Consider the following 13,528-nt stretch of genomic DNA (forward strand, 5'->3'; position numbering starts at 1 on the left):
CCCCAAAGAACCAATCCCAATACCAGTACACCACCAGGCACCCAATATTACTGCAGCACAGGTTACAACACCACTGTCCAAGGCTAAGAATACAACCTCTATGGGACAAGAGAATGTCCTTGGCTGTGTTCTACATGAACTATAGAGTGACCTGGGACCTTACCTGTGTGCCTCGTTAAAGCACAGCCTCACCTCAGGCATTATCCCTACTGAACTGTGCACTGCCACAGTCACCCCTCCCCACAAATGAGTTGTAACTACAGACCCTGTGAAATAAAGCCCGAACTGCCTGACAAGTCTGTTTTGCAAAGCTATGGAATGCATCATCATGCACCTAATAAACATGGATATGGGAATCTGCAGATTCAGGATCCCACGCAATGTACCTTTGTGAAGGGTAGGTCATACCTGCTCATTCAACCTGGTAAACCTCTTGCCATCAGTCATCTGGGTTGTGGATGAAGGCAAGGTGGCACCTACAGCCTACATTGATCTTGCCAAAGTCTTTGATAACATTCCTAACTCCACAAATGATATACCAAGCACACCAACTGTCTGATGAGCACACAAAACATGACAGGCAGACATGTGGCCAGTCCGTGGACAGTGTGCCAGTGGAGAGGTATGTCAGAGACATATCACTGTGAGTCATGACATCACACACTAAATGCATGTCCACACAAGCCCTGTCAAGCTATCAATCCACCATGTGTATAACAGTACTACTGACATAGAATCTGTTCACAAATCTGGGGACATGTCCTCCATATTGGTTGGCTGTCTCCACACATCCTGCCCTGTGATGTATTGCCACCCACTGTGTGTGAATCTGTTGGCCATGACTTCTGTAGTGTCCCTCAAACAAGCAAGGAAATTGGGCAAGGCCCACATTAAGGAATGCCCCATATGTCAGAATCAGCAGCAGTGTCCAGGTCCACAGCACAATACATAGTGGTATGGCTGTAGCAATACCTGACATCTGCACATCTGAACAGAGGACAGACAGAAAGTAGATAGCCAACAGGATATGCATTAGGATGAATGCACTGTAAGATACACATCTGAAACTTAAAGGTATGCCATTACTACATGACAGCAGTCCCTAATGACATGTACAAAGAACATAGTAGTCTACAGTTAATATCAACATATCAGGTCAATATCCAATAGGAGATACATATAAATATACAGCTCAAACATGTAGAACATGATACTCAGTACTAAGAGTCCAGCTTTGCATGCAGGGGTGTATAGTTCTAGTACCACAATTTACAATCTACGCTTACTTGAAAAAGCACTGTTAAAAGTACTAACGTAATATGCCATGTGTGTTAAACTATTTCTGTCAATCAGTGCACTGTAGCTGGTGTAACATGCAAGTATGACTGCATATAACTTGGGATACTACCCATCTATGAAAGAAATCAAAACAGGACATATTGTGGTACTACCCAGTTGTCCCATAAAGTATACTCACACCACTTGCTACTGTAATGACAGCACATAGATGTATATTATGTACAGGGAATTAAGTACACTTAATAATGATGTCATTACCCTGTTATTTTATCAGACAGGAATGTGATCACTGGTTACCAAGGCAAAGCTATGCCTAGCAGGTGTAACCATTGCTTAAATGTAAATGCTAAGCAGATTTGTGCACTGGTAAGTGAAGCCTACATGGTGTAAGCACCTATTCATTTAACCATATGTTAGCACTGCTTACCGTTGGGCAAACCCACGCAAACCCACTTAAAGCTGCTCAAAACTGCCTTAATCATTCTGTATCCAACAGTCCTTGTTCTGCCTAGCAACAAAATAAACAGCCCTTGTTGATTTTGAACCCAGGACCCTGCACACCATAGCATATGTAATTTACCAATAAGCCACCTCAGCTGTACTATTTGAGAATCTTTCCTCAAACATACCCTTCTTTACATTCAGTTTACAATAGGGAAGAGACAAGTGTGCAATTAGGAAGGATTGGTATATATATATATATATATATATATATATATATATATATATATATATATATATATGTATTGTTTGTTTGTGTCTTTCGGCTTTTCCTGGCCCTGGTTAGGGGTTGCCACAGCGGAACTCCGGTCTGCTAATGATTGGCAGTTGATTTTTATGTACCGGCTTGCCAGGCCTGACGCACAACCTTCAACGAAGGTACGCCCATTCACGCATGTCTCCACGCAGAAGACGCTCAAGCTGAGAATCGAACCGGACAGCGTCTTACTACATAGCGATAGAGTGAAATATGTAGGTAGATCCATATATGTGTACAACAATATAAAGATGTATTAACAATAAATATGAAGGTGTACATATATATATATATATATATATATATATATATATATATATATATACATATATATATATATATATATATATATATATATATATATACATACATATGTATATATATATATATATATATATATATATATATATATATATATATATATACATAGACACACACACACACACACACACACACACACACACACACACACATATACAAACATACATATATATGTATACATGTCCCAAAATGCCCATACAAAGATATTCTGCTGATAGACCACTTACAACTGGGGCAGCATGCATGCACAGATGGATACAAAAGCACCCATGACACTCACACCCCCTCCCCCACAATCCAAATAAATGAGTGAACAGTGCACTGCTACAAAATCATGATAGGCCATACACAATGGCCAGACATATAACAATCTCTTAGCAAAACAAATAAAATGTCTGAACATAACAAATTAAAATACAACCAGCCAGTAATTCACACATTTTTATTATACTCTGATGTCTTGGCCAAAACCTTCAAGGAGTAAACATCACCAGAAATACATGCCTTAGTCCCAAAAAGCAATTAACACCTAATTACATAACTGAATACACAGCCTCCAATTACACTCATCATTTAACCCCCTGTGGAATAAACTATCACAGTTAATATTAATACATTGAAGTTTGTACATAACAATTGTCCATTTATGAATGTATAATCACACTGAGGAACAGACATTTTCAGAAACAGTACCTTGAGACCAACTACTGTCCCCATGGTGTGATTTATTCAAATGTACAGCTACAGAACTGACATATTTCTTATTGGTAATATGTCTAACATGTTCTAACAGCCTAGTTTTAAAACATGTGTTACTGTCCTCGACATAAAATATGTTATAAGGCCATCCAAGAGCATTCCCTATACACCTACCTCTGGAATGTACAGACCTCAACATGTTTCCCAGCCATTCCCCTCAGAAGGAATTACAGCAGTAAATAATGCTAGACCAGTATACCTATCCACCTAATACTGTATGACATCTGGACAAAGTCTGAAATCATTAGTGGACAGAAGCCCAAATACAAGGCCTTACATGAAATATTGCTGTGATACACTGAGAAAGTGGTGTTACAAGGTTTGTTGTAACATATCTTTTCTGACGGATATAAAGTCAGAAAAAAATGGATGTTATCATCGACATAATGCAATCACCAGAGAATGCTAATGATTTGCCTAGGACAACACCTGTCTGGGGTGCAGCCCATACATAACATGCTAACCTGTGGCCATTATGTGGATGGCCCTACAGTTGAGGGCAATGCAGAGACAGAACTTTGTCAGACTGAAAACCATGCAGAAGTTGCATGTGCAGACAAACCCTGTTAAATTAGCAGTATTCCCAACATATTACAGCAATACTCACATTCTGCTACTAAGTCCTGAACCTTTCCAAACATTTAGTTGGCTCTGCATGCATTTAGCAAGTGGGGAACCCCAATAGGTGCACAGGCCATCACCTGGTCATGAGCATCATCTACAAAAGCCATGCTGCCACCTATTCAAACCAGCTCTATCCCTGTAGTGCATAGGGAGAGAGAGGGGAAATAACAAATGAGGCATAAAGTGGAGAAGACAGGAAAGAAAAAGGTAAGTGGAACATGTAAGCAAGTAATTAAATCTAGTACTTGGCCTGTAATAATGGGAAATATGGTTTGGAGGAATATATGTCCCAACAAGACATGCTGTACTAATGTCCTACTAAACAGCTGCTATGGCCATAGCATCTGGTCCTCTCTGCAGTGGGAGATATCACAGACATACCTCTCAACTGTACAGATCCTGACAGAATGTCCTCATTTTACCATCATATATTTTTGTCTGTTCCACCTGAGATCTGTACATTACTGGCAAATGGCTGAGGATAGGAGTAATCAGATAATAACAAACAATTGAGTTTGAGACTCCACATCCTTAAGAATATTCACTGTATTGTTAAATGTATCATTCTACAAACTTCCTATGTTTGTAGCAGCTATATTTAAAGTCTGCCTCTATTTACCCCCCCCCCCCATCATTTTAGGCATGTTCCAGATGTGATGCTCTGATTGTTTGTGAGGTGAGAACACAGCTCATGAGCCTAACCCACATGTGAAAGAACAGCTCACATATGACAACTGCAGGGCTGTCTGTCAAACAGTTGTGACTGTGCCACTTCTAGGCCAGTTAATGGGATGTTTTCCATATCCATGTTACCTGTGATTATGAGTATGACACATATATGCCTTCTAAAGCTAAGACACCTATAGAGGGCATGTGCATAGTAGAGTACTGTTGCAAACATGTGTGTTGAATTGCATGTGAGATATTGACTTAATAACTTTACACTTTACAATGTTCTGCTGGACAATAAGCACATTTGTGACTGATATCTGTAATGTAACATAATAGCCTACTTATGACTGTTGGACATCTTCCAGGTTACCACAGTGATGTCATACCCTACTGTGCAATCAACATACTAATGTATGGTGCAGCTATAGTAATATAGTATCAATACTGATGTCCCCTTTGACACCCATTTATGTGTGCCATTGTCCAGATGTACTGCTGTAACAGGTTGAGAAGTATGATTGAGCAGCAAGACTGTGAATACAGAGTGCCATATTTACATTCAATAGAAATGTATACCATATATCCCCTGAGCACATGTATGTAAGCATATGTTCAGCTGGAAGGCACAGAACTAATCACATGGTTTCCATCAGCAGAGTAAATAGGTTGTGCATGTTGCACATGCGTGTTATATCAGTGTCAGTACATGCAACAGACATATATGTGAACAGCTACCGGTGGTTGCATTGCCCTGACACTGATGTGGGTACAGGAATAAGCATGATTATCAGGTATTAATCAGAGAAGTGTCGACCTGTGTTATGAGCCTCTGTCCATGTCTACCACTACCAGCTATATCAACACCTATATACAGTAGATACACAAGTGCACACACCCCCTGTTGGAATGCCAGGTTTGTGTGCTGTATGACAGTCAGAACACGGAAGATCATTTCATAATGTTTCTCATCTTGAATGTGACCCCTAACCTGTCCAATTCCATTGCAATACAATCAAAGGTGTTTCCAGGAAGGTAAGCAACTATTGCCAAGTGAAGATGTGGCACGATGTTAGAGTCCGGGCCAAGATGGATGAATGATGTAACCATCTCAAGAGATGCATACACAAGTTTAAGGGTGTGCACACTCGTTCAGCTGGCTTATTGTACTGATTATTATTTCCATATGTTTTCACAAACTAAATTGTTATGTTTTCAATTGAATTGTACAGGTTGTAGGTCACTACAGGTGGGAATTGTTATGAAATGAGTTATTGTGGTGTCATGTCCCTATTGGACAAATACCAGGCAGTGTATCAGGGGTGTGTAGACTTTATATCCACTGTAGCTATATGGACACAGCAGTACCTGACATGTATATCCAGCCTTCACCAAGATAGAGTAATTCCCTTTGGTGGACAGCAGCAATACATAAACCACATAATATGTTGCTACATTGAGTGTACAGGGACACATAGGTGCAGGCAACAATTTTGAAGCAAGTCCACCTATATATGAGCAAGCAGATAACTTCACAGGTGACATCCTGTACGGCTGACTATGACTATGAATCAGACATATCTACACCACCAAGGGCAATTGCAACCGTGTCTCCACATATGTTGTAAGCCTCAGATGAAACCACACAATTCACCCTGTACTAGGGGTAAAAAACACCTCATACACACATGCTGTGAATATAGGTAACCTGCATCACAAAGGTTAGGTAGGACCATTGCTACCCTGTCCACCCCAGTCGTACATAGAGATATGCAAATCAACCACACTCCTCCCCACAGCAATGGTGAGCATATACATATTGCCTACTGATGGCAACAACAACATATCTTCATGGGCCATACTGACATCAGTGTCTGCCTCCTACATGAAGTTAAGCATGTGCTCAGAGCTCCATCACACACCACAGTCAGACACAGACCTGCCACCATCCACACACCATCCACATTGAAGATGACCACTGTCAACCCTTTACACAGAAATGAATGAAGACTAGAGGATTATACAATCAAGTGCCAACACTGGAGGGAATAAGATAGCTCTGGGACAGGTGTGTAATGCAAGCTGCTATAGCCATGATAGCTTGGAGGTTTCCGGGGTAGTCTGGACTTTTTGCAAGTAATATCCACTGCTGATTTGCATTTTGATAACCGTATGAGGTCCTTGACCTTTTCCTGTTCATGTCTTCCAGGTAACATGCAGAGTGCTCGCCTACCAGCATTCTCTGTTGGGGAAACAGGCATCATCACCAATTTGTGATTGAACATTATGCCCTGTTATGCAGATGGAGAGCAGAAGATGCGCGGGAGAGGACTGCCCTGTGGAATAGTGTGGTCCACAGGGTAAATGATGCTGGACTGCACAGCAGAACTTGCATGCATGTGCAGCATCGGGCTACCAACCTCAAATGCCATACCCATCAATGGGCTACTGCTGTAGCAAGGGACCGGCTAGACATAGGTGGGGGCCTAGCCATCCAGTCCCCACTGAATACCCACCGAGGAGCTCCTCACCACACTTGGCCCACATGCCGAATGCACAGTCCATGATGCTGAAGGAAGCATTGTGTAGGCGGGTTGCACACACACACACACACACACACACACACACACACACACACACACACACACACACACACACACACACACACACACGCACATTATTACACACACACACACACACACACACACACACACACAGGATGAGGAGCATGCAGGTAAGGGCCCAGTGGGGATTAGTACACTAATGTATCAGACATACATGTATCTGTATTGTATCCAAATGCATGTGCCAGGTCCGATTGCAGTTGTGGATGGGGTTTTCTAATGCACAGAGGTATACATCTATGTAGAGGACATGACATTGTGTATTATTCAGATTAGTACTGTAGATGTGGAGACATGCTGCATCCATTCTGTACCAAGGCCACATGTGCATCTGCTGACAATAACACCCTCTCACAACTACCTAGGACCCTCTGGTTTGCATATGGAACAGCAGCCTGAAGCTAGTGAGTATGACATTGTTCTGTTGTTGCCTGGCAATACACCAGGCAAGTGAAGCGCATGCAATTTACCATGCACACAACCATCAGTAATAGCTATATTGATTTATGAAATAGCTATATTGCTTGTTGTGCATGCTCACTTGTGCTGGGGTTAACTGTACTGCATCACAGTGGTCACCACTGGGGCCTAGCTGACGTGAACTCAACATTCCTGTAGCATACCTCACAACTTGTCAGTGCCAAGATGTCTGGACAGAGGCCAGCAGATTGTGCTGGACAAACGGCTTAAGGTAAGGTCATGTGTGACACATTACTGGTATATTGTGAATATAAATTATGTACACACCCCTGTTAAGATGCAAGGTGTTTCTGTTACATACTAATTAGGACCACAATATGACAGTCCACTCCTCTTCCATCCTTTAATGTGACCCATAACAGGTACAGTTCACTTGTAAAACAAAGCATCTGGACTCATGTATTGCACCTACAAGGCTGGCCACCTGTGAGGGTGGCAGACATCCGATTATCATGATGTTTCATTCAGGTATGATACCTCATGCTGCCATGTGTGTCAGTACACTCACTGTGGCCTATTATAATATCACATACATGGGCATTGTTAAGGCCACTTCCGACCACGTCTAGGTTTCAAACATATGGATATTCCAGACACATCTGCACAGAAAACTGTACAATGGTTTAACCTGCTGCATGTGAGGCAGATGCTGTTACCACACTATATAAAGTAATGGCAGCAAGAGGTGGTCAGCCGCCGTGTATGGTATATACATCAAAATGGTATAAGCCACACATGATATGACCCTCACACACACACAAACAGTTGCCACCATTAGGATTTGAACTCCTGCTTAGCTAGGTATTCCTACTCTAGTGCAATGCAGTTATCAGACGTGCCACAGAACTTTTAAATTTCCACCTTTTCCACAGGTACCTCTAAGGTGGATGACACCAACAGGTCTACTAAACTGGAGTGAAGGTAAGTGTAAAGGGTAGTATACAGGTCAAAACTAGTACATAATTTGCACACACTTGCCAGTATTGGGATTAGAACTCCTGCCTGTCTAGGTGTGTCTACTATAGTGTTACACAGTTACTGCACATGCTACAGGGCTTACTGAAATTTCATATGACCAAAGCTGCTGATAACTGCTCAGCTGTGCTAAAGTATTACAGGTAGCAGACAGTCTGCCTTCTGTTCCACCCATACATCATGCTAGTTCTTTCTGTCTTGCACTTCAACTAGCATTATGGCTTGGCAATTCACCAGGATATTGTATCTTGAAGTGTTGCACACCGGGCAGCTGTCAGCATTACTCATTCATTACTGATGTAGCCCCAGTACTTACTAGTTATGTCCACCACTCCTGGCATGTTGGAAGGGCAGTTAGCTGTGCTTTCACCCATTAACTTTGTGCACTTGTCCATTCTAGGGCACTGTTGCAACTGTGTCATGTAAACAGACAACCCCCTCTCTAAACTCCAAACACTCAGACCTGTGAGGGTTACCCACATATTACCCAATGTGTACATATGCACTCTCCAGCAAAGACTGGAGTAGCAGGTCAAGAGGATAAGTGCAACACCTGCACCACACCACGTGGAACACATAGCTCATCATGACACCCATTTTGACAGCCATGACATACAGTGAAAAAGCCACACACCCACCTTCACAGAGACAATCAATGGACATTTACCCAAACAGCACAGAACAGCAAGGCAGACACCCACTCAGACACCATGACATGGCACATGCCAAGGGACACATATTTAACCTACACAGTGTGCCCCCATCATAAGCTCCTAAGGCTAACCACCTTGCACAATACAGTGATCATGGGTAACTCAATACTGAGGCACATGCATTCCACTCAGTAAGTTGAATATGGAGCAGGTAACAGCCAAATATCTATCACATGTCAAATCTAACACATGACACAGCCAGTCATGTCACTCTACAACAACTACATGTATCACTCCATATCCATGTGGGTGTGAATGACTTGGGACACACCTCCCTAGACTACCTGACAGGAGACATGATTGAACTCTCTGATTATGTGGTCCAGGCATGTGTAACAGTAGCCCTGGGCAGTGTACCGATGTCATCCAGAATGATGCTGCGAGACTATCAACAGATGATTGACTGTAACATTGTCTTATGTGTTATGTGTCATTCTCAGGGGATCCAGAACCTCTCTGCTTGGGATGACATAACTGACAGAACCCAATGATTTGCCATGGATGTCCTACATCTGTCACCACTGGGTTGCCAGGTACTGGCTAAGTGTCTTGCCACCCCCATGGTGCCTTATTAGGTAGTGTTCCTAATGTTATTACCACCATATTAGCTACATATGTATGCAATCTGAGGGTCATGCTGCTCAACAGTGGACATCTAACTGTCAGGGTGCAGTCATGCATAGCAGTCGTTGGAGTGAAGGACACGTCTGCTATGATGGAGAGTTTGTTCACAGCAGTAGACAGCAGATCTGTAGCATCAGGCTATAACACATTCCACAGTTGTCATCCCCCAAACATGGACCACACCACACCTCCACAGGTGGTGGTGTCACCATATTCATTATGGATAGGAAACCTCCAGACTAGCATCCCATCATAATGCATTGGAGATACTTCCGGTAAAACTGCCTTGGGGTAATGGTGCTGTCCAGACCATAGCCTGCTACGAGTCCACATCTATGTCCCTAGACAGTCAATGCACATTCCTCAACACCCTGCCATCTCTGATGGCCCAATGCAACACTGACATAGTACGAGTCTTCAATTATCCCTCTGTCACCTGGGGAATGTAGCCAATCACCAGTACAGTGGCCCAACACTTCTGGAATTCATCATTTCCTTTGCCCTAGACCAGCTCATACTGACCCATGGTAGGGGATGCAACAACCATGACCTGTGTTGACCACTTAAATATAGGACCATTGCTCATCTCCAGATGTCAATCCCTGCATGGTGAGACTCACACAGGCTGTAATCAACATGGAACTCAACATGTCAGCCACACCCCCCCCACAAAGATATCCACCTGCAAAAACTCTCCATGAAAACAGGGCTGGATGTCTTCACTGCACCCATGGCAATGGGATTTAGCTGCATGACTGTGGATTCATACACATAGGCACTGTAAAAACAGGTACATTAATGCATGGTTCTAGCCAGAGCCAACAGAACTCATACACTGTCCTCCAAACACTGGGAGACAATGTGATGGTCCCCTGCCATTACTGAAGTGTACATCAGAAGGAGGACACTGTTGCAGGGAAAGGTGGTGTTCCATGACTGTTGAACTGCCTTATTAGCCAGAAACACAACTTTGGATCCCTCATGGAGTCCCTGACAGGCATCTATGGCAGCAGAGATGCAGCAGACACTGACAACATTTACAACAGCCATGACAGCTACATCAACAAACTCCATAGCATTAAACACAGGTGCTGCAAGTTACTGCACAAAGCTAATACCCATCCTGAGACAACAGATATTGACCACTGTCTTGGCAACACATTGCCAGCTTTACCCCGCTCTTCCCCTACAAGTGAAGTGCTGAGTGAATGTGTTCTCACATGCTGTATCCTATGTCCATTCTAGGCATCTGTGCATCACCAGGATGTGGCCCTACAGTAAGGCCACAGGGTATGGCAGTGTAGTGACACATCCACCATGTCATAGGCAGGGTACAGTATGTGCACGGTAATTCCCGGTCTGTAACACAGAGATTTGTATATGCCTCAGATTATAGGGCTGAGGGTTGTACATAGGTACATGTTGATGTACAACATCTGTTGTAGGATGGAGAATGGTACATGTTCTGGTTTGGACACACCTCTGATTGCTAATTACCACAGCCACAGAGGATATTCATCAATCAAACACACTGGGATTACTATTGACACACACACACACACACACACACACACACACACACACACACACACACACACACACACACACACACACACACACACACACACACACACACACACACACACACACACACACACACACACACACACACACACTTTCCAGTACTGAGATACATATGTTCATTGCTTCATATGTGTGTAGTAGGTGAATGGGCCTGAAGGCTCTACAAGGCTAGCCCAAGGGAATACCTTGGCATCAGGCCACATGACAATAGTCCCTAGTGTGGCTAAGGTATATAGTCATTGGAGTGGTCTCCAGGGGTGGGTATTGTATTCTCCATCCACTCATCCAGGTTTCTATTGTGGTTGGCCAGTGATGTGCACTGCTTCCCATATATGTGATCTATATTCCATAACATGGACAGTGTCTGGCTTGTGCACATACCCCATATGCATGTTTTTTGACATGTGGAAGTGTGCTTGAGGTCTCTGGGGCATGTTGTGTGGACAGATTGGTATCTTCTGATGTTGCATTCCCGACCTCATTTGGTGAGACCTGGCTATGTAACTGAGGTCATGATTGCACCTATATTGACAGCATGATACAGGTATTCAGTAGAGTTAGTGGTGTCTGTCCATACAGGGCATGTGTATAAGGTATGGTATTCCCTTTGTGGGGTACATTTGCAGACTCTTCAGTTGTTGCAGGCATCCAGTGGAAATATGACAAAAGGGCCACTGTACACATTTATTGGGCTACTGAGGGATGGAACAGGGTGCCATGCCTTTTTACTTGCTGGATAACACACACTCAGTCAGGAGATGTAACACTTCAAAGTACTTTCTGATGTCAGTGGCACTGTTGTGGTTAACAGGCATGTAGTCCACTGCTTTCACACTGTGGGTACTATCTGTGGGTAATATACAAGGAAACTACCAATATAGTGTTTGTTGCCTAGCTAAGTATCTTTTTTGTGTATGAAACATGGTTGGAGAGTGGTGTCTGAGTAATAGAAGGGTTGCCTGTATTGCTCACTAATCCATACTGTCACATTTAGGGCTGTGGATTGTTTACACCAAACTCTATGGCATTTGACATATGTTGGCCTTTTAATGTGGACATTGTGACATATACTAGGTCCTCAACATAATAATTTAGCAAAACCCACCTCCCCATGGATCCTGTTATTACACAATCACACCAACCTCCACACAGGATACTGATGACACACACACTTGCCAATACTGAGATTCAAACCCCTACCTAGCTATGTAGGGCTACTATAATGTCCCACATTTATCGCGCACGCCACAGAGCTTATTTGATGGATGCTATCCCAAGGTACTTCTAAGGTGAGGAACATCACTAGCCCATGTAAATACTGGCATTGGGTGATGTAGTGGGAGAGAGATTCCAAAAAGTATTTTACCCTACACACACATTTATATTTGCCAGGGGTGAGATTCAAACCTCTATGGAACAATCTTTTGGCACCATTATGGTTACACATTTACCACATGCACCACTCACCTTACATGGTTTAGGGCTGGCAACAGGTACTTCTATAGTGGATGATATCTGGAGGACTGCTAAAATCAGGCACTGAGATGTGTACTGGATGTAAATGAGGCCAAAATCTTTGAGTTATGGACATACATATGTACACACACAAGAGCTTGCCAAGGATAGGATTCAAATCCATATCTATGCAGCAATTGCTACTACATTGTTTTGCATTTATCGCACGAGCCATGGAGCTTACATGCTGGAGGGCTGTGCTAAGGTATCTTTGAAGGTGAGTGACATCAGCAGCAGTGGGAAAGGATGGGTTCGGGAAGTGTTGTAAATGTGAATGACCACAAAATCAGGTCTCTACAAGTATACGCAGACTCTTTCACATTTATATAGTTGCCAGGATCAGGACTGGAACTCCTACATAACTAGTTTGCTACACTATAGTATCCCGCAGGTATCGCAAGTGCCAAGGAGCTTATATGTTTCTATCTGTTATATGTTTATATTCCAAAGACATGCGTCTGGAGCATTTCTCCCCGGGCCTCCACTGAAAACAGGCTCTGTGGAATCTAGTCAGACTTTCCTGGTCAACAAATGTTAAATAAAATAAATAAAATAAAATAAATGTTGGAGAGCTCTCCAAGGGT

The sequence above is a fragment of the Protopterus annectens genome, chromosome 10.part0 (assembly GCF_019279795.1).
Source record: "Protopterus annectens isolate FY-2018-M chromosome 10.part0, PAN1.0, whole genome shotgun sequence".
Classification (NCBI taxonomy): Eukaryota; Metazoa; Chordata; order Ceratodontiformes; family Protopteridae; genus Protopterus; species Protopterus annectens.